Genomic DNA, 12,247 nt, shown 5'->3' with positions numbered 1-12,247 from the left:
GTGTTCAGTCTGTGAGGTTTGATCTCTTTTGTCATACTCAAGAAGAGCCACTCTACATGTGTGTGAACACGAAAATCTCAAAGCTGTAGTGGAGAGGATACAGGAAAAATCATCAAGCACTAACACTACGAACCAGACTGAATGTGGACTCGGTCATGAATTGCATTTTACCTTTAACATCCAACAGAGGATCAAACTTCAATTTATAATAATTAAATCATTAACATCCCTCTCCTTAGTTTCCCTCCTGTATTAACAGTGTTTTCAGTACACAAAAATAAGCCTGCTTCTGGACTAGTGAAAAATTCATTTTCCACATGTACCACAGAAGACCATGCACTATCATCTTAGTTCCACTGTGTGATTTTGGCATGGAGCTTTCAAATTCCATCTCCAAGCTAAGTAAATATAGCAAATGGCATTACAATCTAGACTGTAAGGCAGTGGCAAGTGTATCATCACCAAATCAATAGAATCATAATCTGAGTTAACAAGCCATTTTTTGCATTGAAACCTGTAACAGATGTGATTATAATAAAAGCTCGGGTGTCCACTCCCAACTTCTTGTGCACCCTACAGCCCACTCATTGCAGGGGCAGAGGGAGAAACAGAAAACACCCTAATGCTGTGCAAGCCCTGCTCAGCAATAGCTAAAACATCCCTGTGTTGTCAACACTCTTTTAGTCACAAATCCAAAACCAGCACCATACAGACTGTTGGTTAACTCCATCCCAGTCAAAACCAGTATATTTTGAAAAACAAAAACCCTTGTAAATTAGTTTGATAAACACTAGATTAAAAAATAGTAATAATAATAATAATACCTCAAGGAGTAGAACTCTTCAAGTTCATCTGCATCATGGAGAATGTTTCCACAATGTGTCCTTGCTTAATGTGCAGCGTTCGGTCTCTACTAGTGTATCATCTGATCCCACTGACCTATCCCAGTAAAATTACAGTGTGTAGAACCAGTTTAAATGCAGCCAAGAAGAATCTGACTTCACTAAGGTCTGACTGAAGACAACAGTAGTCAGTGGTCTCGTATCTATTTGAAGACAACATTTCATCTCCATGCATAATCTGATAACCCATAATGACAGGAGAAATAAATTATTTTGTCTGAATGCAAGTCACTTTTTGAAGATGTGTCACATAGGAAATGTAGAAAAGCTTTTGCAGATGGCCTATTATAGTACTGAAAACTTTGGAAAATGAAGGAAACACACTTTGTGATTCATTCGTAGCTAATAATTGTTCAGTTAGGTTATCAGGCTTAAACTAGCATGTGAAAAGGGTATAACTATTGCTATTGCTATTACTCTTACTATTATTCAGGGTGAATACATTTAAGCAGTCCCTAAAATGTTACTTTCCAGGCCTTGTAGTTAAAGTAATACCATTATTATTTTAACTTTCTCATTATAATCCTACTGCCTTTGGGGAGACACCAATTTCCTCTAATATTTTCTCATCGTAGCTACTTAAGTATCATTACTAACTACATAGTTTCTCTGTTACTGGGAGGAGAGCTATTTAAATACTCCAGGGATACACAGAGGATATTACGGCTGTTGTGATAGCCCTTTACACTTAATTACACAATGGCATGCTCATTCTGAAAATTAGTGAAATTAAAATAAATCACATAGTAGACCCAAGCAAAAGTAGAAATCTGCACAACTAGAACTGGAAGAAAAAGGTGCAGAAGCCCAGATTGCCAGGTCTTATGCAGTAAATTCTTCATTACTCAAAGTCTGAAATTTTAGATGAGATATCATTCAAAAAGGTGTGCTAAAGTTTGAGAGCAAAAATTTTAAACTATATTATAAATAAATATGAGAATGAAATATTTCAGTGACATTTTAAAAGAACATCACTAATGTGCTGTTCACTATCTTTGGCATAAGTAAGGTTTCAGACAAGTAAATGTCATCACCAATCCATGTCTTTGTACCAATTGTGTATTAACACTACATACATCAACAGTTCATGAGCTAGAGCCATACTACTGTAACAACAAAGCCCATCCAGCTCTATTACATAAGTTTACCTTATTGCAAAGGTTTTTTTTTTTTGTTTTTTTTTTTTTTTTGTTTTGTTTTTGTTTTGTTTTGTTTTGTTTTTCCAAGGGAATCCAAGTATTAAGGGCAGGGTTGTTGGGATTTTGTGGTTTTTGCTTGTTGTTTGGGCTTTTTGTGTGTGTCAATCAAGTGATGCTATGTTGTCTGATAGCTGTTGCTAACACCCTACTTTGATATTGGCTCTGGCTGAGAGTAGGTAACTTCTGAGGCTGAGAGCTAACTAATCACAAAAGTAATTATGCTGATGGAAGTTTCCCTCAAACACTGCTGATCTGAACAAAGTCACAGCATTTGGCAGTTAGTGATGGACAGTGAAAATAAGAAAGACAGCTCTCCCTCTTTCTCAAACTGTCATCCTTGATTTCCCCTTCATTGCCTCCCAGTCTTGTCCAAAAGCATGTCAGCGGTTTGCTGTTATCAGCCTCCTGCAACACACAGGTTCTTCTTCATGTGAACAGTCTTTTACCTTCAGTTTCTCCTTCAGAAATGGCTGTATCAGAATCTCAGCAGGTACACCCTACAGTCCCCTGGTATTTCTGTTTTGTTTCCTTTGTTCCTTTGAGACATTTTCTTATCACTTTGTAAACACTGAGTAAGCAGCAGGTACCACAGCTGAAATGGCAACTGCTTCTCTCTCAGGAATGAAGCTTTGGGTTTTCTAGGAATTACTTATCTTGCCTAGATTTTCCCGCCTAACGATATTTTTGACAGTTTGACTCAAGAAGCCCAAATGAAGGACAGAAACAGAGCTTAACAAGCTATGCAATAGTTTGTAGGAAGTGTATCTATACCATGAGACATCAGGTCTGAACACCTGGAGTGAGGGTGGAGTGGGATGAGGTTCTGGGAATTTTGAAGAAAAATTTCTCTGTTAAAAAGACAAATTCTATATTTACAGAATAAAAGGCATGAACTACGTTTATAATAGCTGAGGATAAGTAGGGAAATGCAGTGCTATTCAGATTTTAAAGATTTCAATATAACCTAATTTTCTAGAATAAAGGGCATTTATTTGAGTCATGGTCTTACAAATCTTATCAGTCAAATATTGTGTTTTACAAGGTAGTATGGTCTTAAAAGCCTACAATAGGTATAGAAATGGGAGCACACAAACTGATAACTGTAAATGAGAGAAAATCAATAGGTTTTCATAGTCTGAAATCTGAGCGCTATAGTAAATTAGGACTGCAGATAACAAGCAATTGTAAGGAAAGTTTGTTCTCATCTAGGCTGGTACAGATCACTACAGCCAAATGAAAAAAAAAAAAAAGACAAAAAAATCAGGGAAATTTTCAAGACTTTTTGCTTGACCTGATAGCTGAACGCAACCTCTGGTTCCTCAGAGCCTCTGTCAATACTGATTTGTACTGTTTAAAACACATGGGTGAGAGTGTCAAAGGGAGGAGATGGTGCCCATTCATCCATGTGGTTATGCTTGCATAGGAAGGCTTATGTCTCTTTCCCTCCATGACTTCATGGTTCATTGACTGATCTTTATTCCCCGAACCTCCCAGGAAAGGATCATTTCTGCTCCCTCCTTGCAGCTGTGGTGCCTGTATATTGCAGCCCTCAGCAAATGCTCTTCTCCTATACTCTCTTCCAGACAACTTATCTCCTCCTTGTCTTTATGCCTTCCTGTTTGGGGTTGTTTTTCCACTGCTTAGCTACTCCTTTTTCTTGCCCAAGCTTCCTCTTCTTGACATATCAAAGTGTTCTGCTCTACTCCACAGTCCTTGTTGAAGAAGAGTTGCGTATGACAATAAACTTTCAGCCTTCCCTCCTCCTCTGCAAGCTCTATCTAGTGCCATCCTTTTCACAGTGACGAGCTGGGCTTCACTCCCAGCTTCCCTTGTCAAGCAGCCTCGTGGAGGAAGGAATGAAAGCCTTGAGCTTCTGTTTACTAAACAAGACAGACTTTTTGAAGGCAAAGCCAAATTCTTGTATTTGCTATGGGTCAATGAAGAGGGGAATAGACCATCACAACCCCACTGAGGAATATACCTGATGTACAGGTTGACTTTCCCAGCTGCTTCTCCTAAAGAGCAGAAGGATGGAGCCCAGAAGACTGAAATACTGTGCATGTTAAACATGTGAAAAAGCAGCAGTTTTTAAATGCCTTCTGTTAGAGCTGGCAATAAATTAACTCTTGCTTTTACCACTTGGCAGAGAATTGAGAATTAACTTCTGCAGATGAATTAGGACCTTGTTTAACTTCCAGCAGAAAAATGGGGAGCTCTAGACGAATTGATGGACTGCATTCAATTTTATGATGCAGAAAAACAAACTGTTAACTTACAGAAATAATACCACTGGGCTGTCGTGACTTGTTCTCCACTTGTCTTCAGGCGCTGTGTGTTTGTATTGGGAGAGCGTGCTGACTCTAGTGCCAGTTTCTGTATTTCCTTTATTTGCTTTTGACATTTCATGTGTTTGTACTGTAGTGCCTGACAAGTTATATCACAAAGTAATTGGATCAAAAGCTGATTAACAAAAAATGAAGAAAAATGAGGTTCAGCAGTGTGGGAGGTATAGCTATGACAGGCCAAACTCACCAAGGTATGCAGAAAACCCAAGCAAGAAAGGAATGTGGTGAACTAGTAAGAGATTGTGTTGCTGGTCTGCTGCAGCCTTGGTGGGATCTCAGCTGGCATTGGCAAAGCAGAACTTTTTCTTGTGCCAGTGCAAACAAAGATGTCACACAACTGTCCTTGCTTCTAGTGCCTTCAAGTGTCTGGGGGGTGGCTGGAGTCCACTGGCTGTGGCTGCAGGCCAGCTCCAGACGGGGATTGTGTAGCTGTGTTAGCTTGATCCTGTGTCTGCCTGTCTGCAGAGTTTGTTTGCTTGAGCACAACGCTTCACCGACACTTCTGCCCGTTGGGCACCTCCAGGCTGACTCGCATCCGGAGAGACCTCTGAGCACAGGACAGGCAAGTGTTATTGATGCTGCTGCAGATACACAGCGCTGTGTGGTGTGCCTCACACCAGTGCAGCCTATTTGTGCTGGGCTTGTCTGAGAGGTCATCTGGATGAAAAGCTGGGGGGCAAGTTCATTCCTATTGTTACCTTGAGAAAGATAGTGCTGCTTTACCTTTGTGCTCTAAATGACAAAGCAAAAGGGCAGTAAATGATGTGGCACCTGTAAGTGCTAAGAAGTGAAAGTATTTAAAGATGCACTGTGATAAGAAGGATGAATGAGCCTTCTGTAATCTATAATGAGAGATATCACTACAAGAAGTAGTTTTAGTTTCCTCTGACTGTATACCCTAACCTCTTTTCCTCCTCTCATTCTGTTTTCCCAGTGACATGGTGTGAACGGGAAGTTTTTCTTTCAACTGCATAGAATACTTCTATCAGACTGTTAATAACCTCTGAGTAATAACACAGAAACTGTTGTCAGGCGTTTTCTATGCTACTTCCACATCTATGAAATTAAGCGTAACAGAGCCACATTTTCTTCTTTATTTTGTGAGCTAAAGAATTAACAAAGGAATGAAAAATATTTCCCTTTTTTCAAAAGAAAAGCTGAAATAAAAGAGGTGATGAGAACTTTACTTCATTTGCTTTCCTTCCTTAGCCAAGAATTCAAGTTTATTAAGGTATTTAAAAAAACAAATGCAAGAAGGATCTGCAGCAGTGTGCTGTAAACATTTTCCATGAGTCTCCTTCACTTTACTGGGGTAGCCATGGTTTGCATTGTATTATTTGGCATCACAAAATATGAAATGTTCCTCCACTTCCAGAGTTTTAACCTTCTCAGCCACTGTCGTTCATTTCATACCAAAGGACAAGATTTCAAATTGAAGAATAAACTCTGTCTTTGCAAGTCTTCTGCCAATCCACTGCTCAGCTGTGCAAGTTTCTTTTGTCAATGAAACCTAGACCCAAATACTCAGTTCTTAGCAGTGGCCTTCCCCTTAAGATCCAAGTCTTGCTGACACCCTTTCCAATGTATACTTGAAACACATTGCAATCTGCAGTCACTTCTCATTGCCTCACTAACAAGCATGTGACTCTCAGGCTAATGACCTTAACTGCCAATTAACACAGGCTATCCTGATGCACAGCTTTCTCCAGAAACCTAACAAGGTGCTTTATGAAACCAATCAGAGACATTTCCCCTCTTACTTTCACTGGACAGCTATTCCAGCATACTAAGTTAGAAACCATTTTCTAGGTCACAATTTTTAACCATCTCTGCTTTTGCAAACACTCTCTTGATTTAAACAAGTACCTCTCCTACCTCTTTTGGTATTATCACGCATGTATTTCTGCATCAGAGGCCAATGGAGTAACACTTCAGAGCCATTGGAATTTACATGCCCAAAGGCAAACCTGAAATCCTGAAGTGAATGCCCAGCAGCATTGGCACTGAATGTATTTATTGCAGCACTAGGAGTAGCCACACTGAACCAGACTTTGAATACTTGTTGCCAGGTAAGTAATGGCACTTTACCAAGCACATACCATGGAGAAGTGTTTCTCTGAGATACATGTCCTGCTTTATCAGGGTTCCTGTGGAGTAGAAGGTTCCTATAGGCCACAACTCTCTTAATGCCTTTTACAATGATGGAACTAAAGGCAGCAAAACCAATGTTTAGTTTTAGAGTTTAGAGGATTTTAGCAATAAACAGCTTTTCTGTTTTACTTACATATATAACACTTGTAATTGGTTTTTACATGAGCTGTGTAAATAGCATAACAGCATGTGAAAAAAAGAGAAAAGATGTTTTCATAATGCTCAGCATGTCAGGGCAGATACATGCAGATTTAGATTATTTTTGCTGTATCTTATTCTGTTCAAACATGTTTGTTATAGTGTAGCATTAGATAAATCTGCATTGTATGAATGGCTGAATGAAATCTAGTGGCCCAGAATATTAGAAATCAGAGTTTCTATATGATGTGTGACTTGTGTGTTTTTGTAGCACACATCACAAACATGTATTTAGTTCTACCAGGCTGCAAGCAAATTATTTCTATAAACATGGGACAAAGGCCACTTCGCTATCTGACTCCACTGTACTTACCCACATCTTTAGTTGTAAGGTGCTGTTGTTACAAAAGCAGTCCAAGTTCAAGCAGCCAACAGTTCCATGCCAGTATACAACCTAGGGGTCCTTCTAGGAAAGTCCCCACATTTGATTTGTCTTTCTGCTGGTACTAGAGAAGCATACAATGTATATGGCTGCAGACACAGCAAAAGTCCAGGCTTTCTCCTACAATATACCCCAAATGACAGTTAGAGGCCATAGTTAGGACTGGGTTTAAATCCATCAGTACAGATGTAGATCTAAGTTTAAAGTATTATGTCACTGTATTTAGAAAAAAACATTTTGAAAAATAAAAGATGCTTTTTGTTTTTTCCTCTACATGAAAAGTAGATACATTTTTAAATATTTCTTGCTTATTACTACCTCTTTCTTATTTTCCTCAAGAGAAAGCTATGTGCCTCCATAGACTTCTACATTACTGTATCTACACTACTTAGGTTTTTAACATTTATTTGTACAGACTTACATGTAAAATATCCAAGCCTTATGGCATTCCCATTGAATCCAGATGCAGGGATTTGGCCTTGCTTTTGTAATTGTTTCCACTATAAATGCCTATTTCAGAGTTCAGATTTTGGTTATAAAAAAATGCTTCCAAAATACAATTTGCCATCTGAGCTATCAGTCAAGTAGCATTTATTACTAGTTTTATTTCAGTGTGGCTTTCTGAACTTAAAGATGAATCTTGAGAGTTTTATCCATGCTTTCAGATATTTTAAAGATTTAAAATACATTTGACTAGCAAATGGAAATCATCACACTGTGATGTGGAATGATAGTGTCATCTTTAGCTAAAAATACCATGAAAATCCTACGTGGTCACTTGAGTTGCTTCTAAATAGTAGGAGTATAGTTACTTCATAACAGGCTTGCACTAAGGGTAAATTGTAGCCTTACAATGCTTAGGTGAACATGTTTTCCTCTAAAGAAAGGGAATAGAATTCAACTTCCCCAAGCACACCAGTTACACCACAAATAGTTAATCAGATAAGCTGCTGATTCCAGCTATAGAGTGGAATATTGGCTTCTGACTTTTTGGGCTCACTGCAGATAAACTGAGCCAACCCCAGCAGGCTTCTCTTGTGTCAGCTTGTTTGAAGACTGCATGGAAGAACAACTTCCCCACACTTGGGGAATGTGAACTTTTTGTCAAAAACTCTGACCAAGACCTTTCATGTGTTGTAGAGCCTAAACAATGCAGGTGTATTGCACTGGCACTTTGACAAGGGTATGGAATTAACCCTATCGGCAATTAAGACAGGTCTGTTTAACAAGAATCACTCTTCTTTACGGTGGTAAAGAGGGTCATCCCTTATAGCAGCCAACACAATAACAGAAAAAAAGCTTTTCAACCATCTTCCTGAGTGTGAGTGACCAATAAACCTCTAAAATGAAAGAAGGCTCAGAGGAGTTGGGCAAGGACCATGTGCCTATGAAGCTCGGGGAATAATGCAGGATATGACTGACCACAGCAGTTGCAAAGAAGCTGACTTTATGTATATATTGTGTTTTCAGTACAATTCGTATCACTGTGCTAAATCAGAAATCCCATGTAACATCAGCTGCCCTCAGATAAGCAAATCTGATATCAAACATTACTTCCTCCATGCATGGAATATCTAAAAGAACCTGGTCAGTAAGTATTGGACTGTAACAGTGAGATCTGAGCTGACAAGATTTCTCTGGCCTTGATTTTGTGTCTAGAAGAAAGTATTTTCTGGTCTCAACTATTACATGAATCTGTTGAGTGTGCTATGCGTTTAAAGAGCATTGTTCTTCCTGTTGGACTAGGCAAACACTAGCAATCACCTAAAAAGCCAGTACTGTTAAAGACAAAGACCAGGGAGACGCATAAGCTAATTTAAGATTCTCTATTTTAAAGATAAAAAACAAACAAAATACACAAACAAGAACAAGCTCAAACTTCCATATTTATTTCTGAAAACCCAAAGTTTCTGATAGCAGCAACAGACAAAGGATTTTACCTCTTCCTACTTTGCAGAAAAACACTCCTCTGCTACTGAAAGAATATCAGGGGAAGATATAAAAGCCTTAAATAACTGCACTAATCTTCATTTACAAGAAGCTGTGCATATAGCTATCTCTTGAATTCCTTAGGCCCCAGGTACCCCTCAAAGTCAGCAGGAATCAAAAGTAAAATTGCAAAATCCAGATTAACCATTTATAGCACTGGTGTCTGTATAGAAACAAGCAAATTGCCCAGAGTCTCTTGATAGCCAATACAGAGAGACTGAGATATCTAGAGACTAAGTGTCCCTTAAAATTAGATTAATCACATCCTCAAGGTGCCTATTTCTTTCCATTTCTTGCAAAGGAATCTAGATGATGCTCAGTGTTGAATTATAGCATCCCTAGATAAATGAGATTAACTCCACCTTAGACATTAAAAAAATTTGCCATTCCAGGCAGTATAATCAGGTTCTGGGTACCTGAGTCAAGTGCATTTTGTAGGCCCAGTCCCATCCTATGATGTATTACTCTGGTTTTCTCACTGAGGGAATGCTGAACCATTTGCTTAGACCTAGATGCCTAGCAACCTCTGAGTCTCCCCATCATACAGGAGATTACCAGACTTCTGGAGTGATGGCTGGGGACTACTGGCTTATGCCCTGGCATCTCAAGTGTTTAAGTTTAGGAAACTAAATCTGGTGCATAGAACCTGCAACCAATATGAGTGGTTGTACCTCTTCAGCATTTGTTGCCCTATTTGCTTTTGCCTTGATCATTTCTAGTTGACATGGTCATCTATGATAGAGAGGAATAAACTCCATGGTTTGCTTGTGGGCCAGTAAGTTTTAACTGTGCAGAAAGAGGCCTTCATGCATTGTGGCTGTCAAGTATAGAAGTTAGCTATAAAGAGTGACTGTTGCTAAATAAGATTAGAGTATTTTAAAATTTTCATCAGAAATTTTCATAAGATTCTTTCTAATCAATGCCAGCTTTAAGGAAGAACTGATAAAGAATTGATGGGGTTTGACCTAAGATCAAAGATTCTTGCTTGGGGTGGGGGTGGCTAACAACAATTTTGTCCAATTTGTGTGACTGAAAGAAGGAACATGCTGTTTCCCAGGGATCAAATAGTCTCTGGCAAATTCAAATATATGATGAGAAGTTAGATGTGCTGTGGTGTCTGTCTTCATAGGGGAAAACAAGTTGGCCAAAGCTTTTAAGTCATTTAGGTGTTCAGATAAATGTTAAACCCAGTTTTCTAAGGTTCATTTCCACTTTGAACTATGGAAATGTTTGGTCCTCAGCCATTCTGAAAACTGGTTACACAACATTCTGAAACAGAAATTTTAGCTCACCATAACTTGAAAGTGTGGATTTTCTTTCTCAAGATATTTTAGAGTTTTAGGTGCACGGCTGTCTTTGATTCTAACAGGAATGCAATTTCTAAGATGTAGGTATTAAACGAACTTCTCTAACTTGGTGAACTACCTGTCTTTGAATGAAGCTGTCTATGAATTAATTAACATATTGTTGTTCTTTTTCTTGTTCAGAGTTTTTAAACATTTTCCTTTTCTGAAATCTTGACAAGTTTCTCATGAAGATTCTGAGAGCTGGAAAGCAATTTTGGCCAGCCAGCAATAGATATTGGCTGTTCATAAGTGAGTTTCACAGCAGTAATTTAGGTACTTCCATAGGTTCACAGAGCACAGAATGAAAACCAATGATGTAGTTATTATGAAAAAATGAAATAATAGCATTTTAAAACTATTACTTTTCATCCACAAATATGGATTATACACTCCTTTTTGTTCATAAATATCAAAGCATTTTATTAAGTGTCTCGTATTTCCATTTTACAGATGTCCACTGTCCAAGGTGCATGCCAGGCCAGTGGCAGTACAAAGAAACAAACATGGTCTCTTGAATGCTAGCTTAGCTAAATGTCTATTAGACTATCTCACAAGTCTACTTGACACAGCAGATATTTTTATATAGTACAGTGAGTGTAAAGGAAATATTGTAAGTATGTACTGTACTACAGTGATACTGAAACTGGGAATCTTACAAGAACATGACCAAAATTCCAAGTTTGTAGAATTTGTTCAGGAAAAACATTGGATTAAACGTGTCAGTGAAAGAGACAGTGAAGAGACAAACACAGAATAAACAGTATAAAACTTGAGTACATTTTGTCATTATTTTAAACTCAGCAAACTGGGAAAAGAGCACTGGAAGGCAGGAGAGATAGAGAGAGGCAGGACACTGAGAGTCCATATGCTTTTGTACTGTAGCATGAGGACTGAGTTCAAACTGACTGCAAGTTTTTTCATCAAATATTGCTTCACTGGAAAATGTTGATTTGCTGAAACTGCAGGAATGTAGACGTGTCTGGTGGACTAAAATCTCCTGCCCTGGCTCCTTAGCAGAACCTCCCCTCCAAGCTTCAGGATGATCAGCAGTGCACCTGGAGGGATATTTTTGAGCCAAGAACATGGAAGCCTTGAAAGGTTTGATCTCCCCAGCCTTCTTGGCTTCTTGCATCTCACTTTATAATGTGCCAGGTTTTTTGATTCTGGGACTTCTCAGAGCAATTAAAGCTCCAAGGTTCCCCAGGCCCATGGCAGTCCACCTACAATATCAAGATTTTGGCTACTTCTATGAAGAAAACTCAATATTTTTCTTGGACTTGGAAGTCCATTTCCCTGTCATGTCAAGTACCAATTTTTCATTCAACAGATATGGTTTAACTGTTATAAATCTAATCACTTAAGGTTGTAGCAGTGCTAGGTTAAACTTCTCTGCAGAGTCCCTGTTGCTTGATTTTTTTTTTCTGAAATAAGACTAAACTTTTAGCTGAAGGTAACAGGTTTAATGCTGTTCAGTGAATTACAAAACAAAACTGAAAAGTCATGCTCTGTCGTATTTAGAACACCCAAAATGTTTTTGTGATTTGGAGAGGATCACTCATTGCCTATTTTCAGGTCCTTATCCTGTGAGGGAGTGCTCTGTACCCATTACTACTGCAGCTGAGTATGCACTGACCATCTTGAGAAAAAGGTCAAAAATCAAAACCAAAATTCAGGTAATTAAGATCACCATAAGTGTCTTTTAGATTAAACAGTCTCCATTGTGGAATCCAACAAA

The sequence above is a fragment of the Columba livia genome, chromosome 1 (assembly GCF_036013475.1).
Source record: "Columba livia isolate bColLiv1 breed racing homer chromosome 1, bColLiv1.pat.W.v2, whole genome shotgun sequence".
NCBI classification, from domain to species: domain Eukaryota; kingdom Metazoa; phylum Chordata; class Aves; order Columbiformes; family Columbidae; genus Columba; species Columba livia.
Note: the sequence above shows the minus strand (reverse complement) of the source record.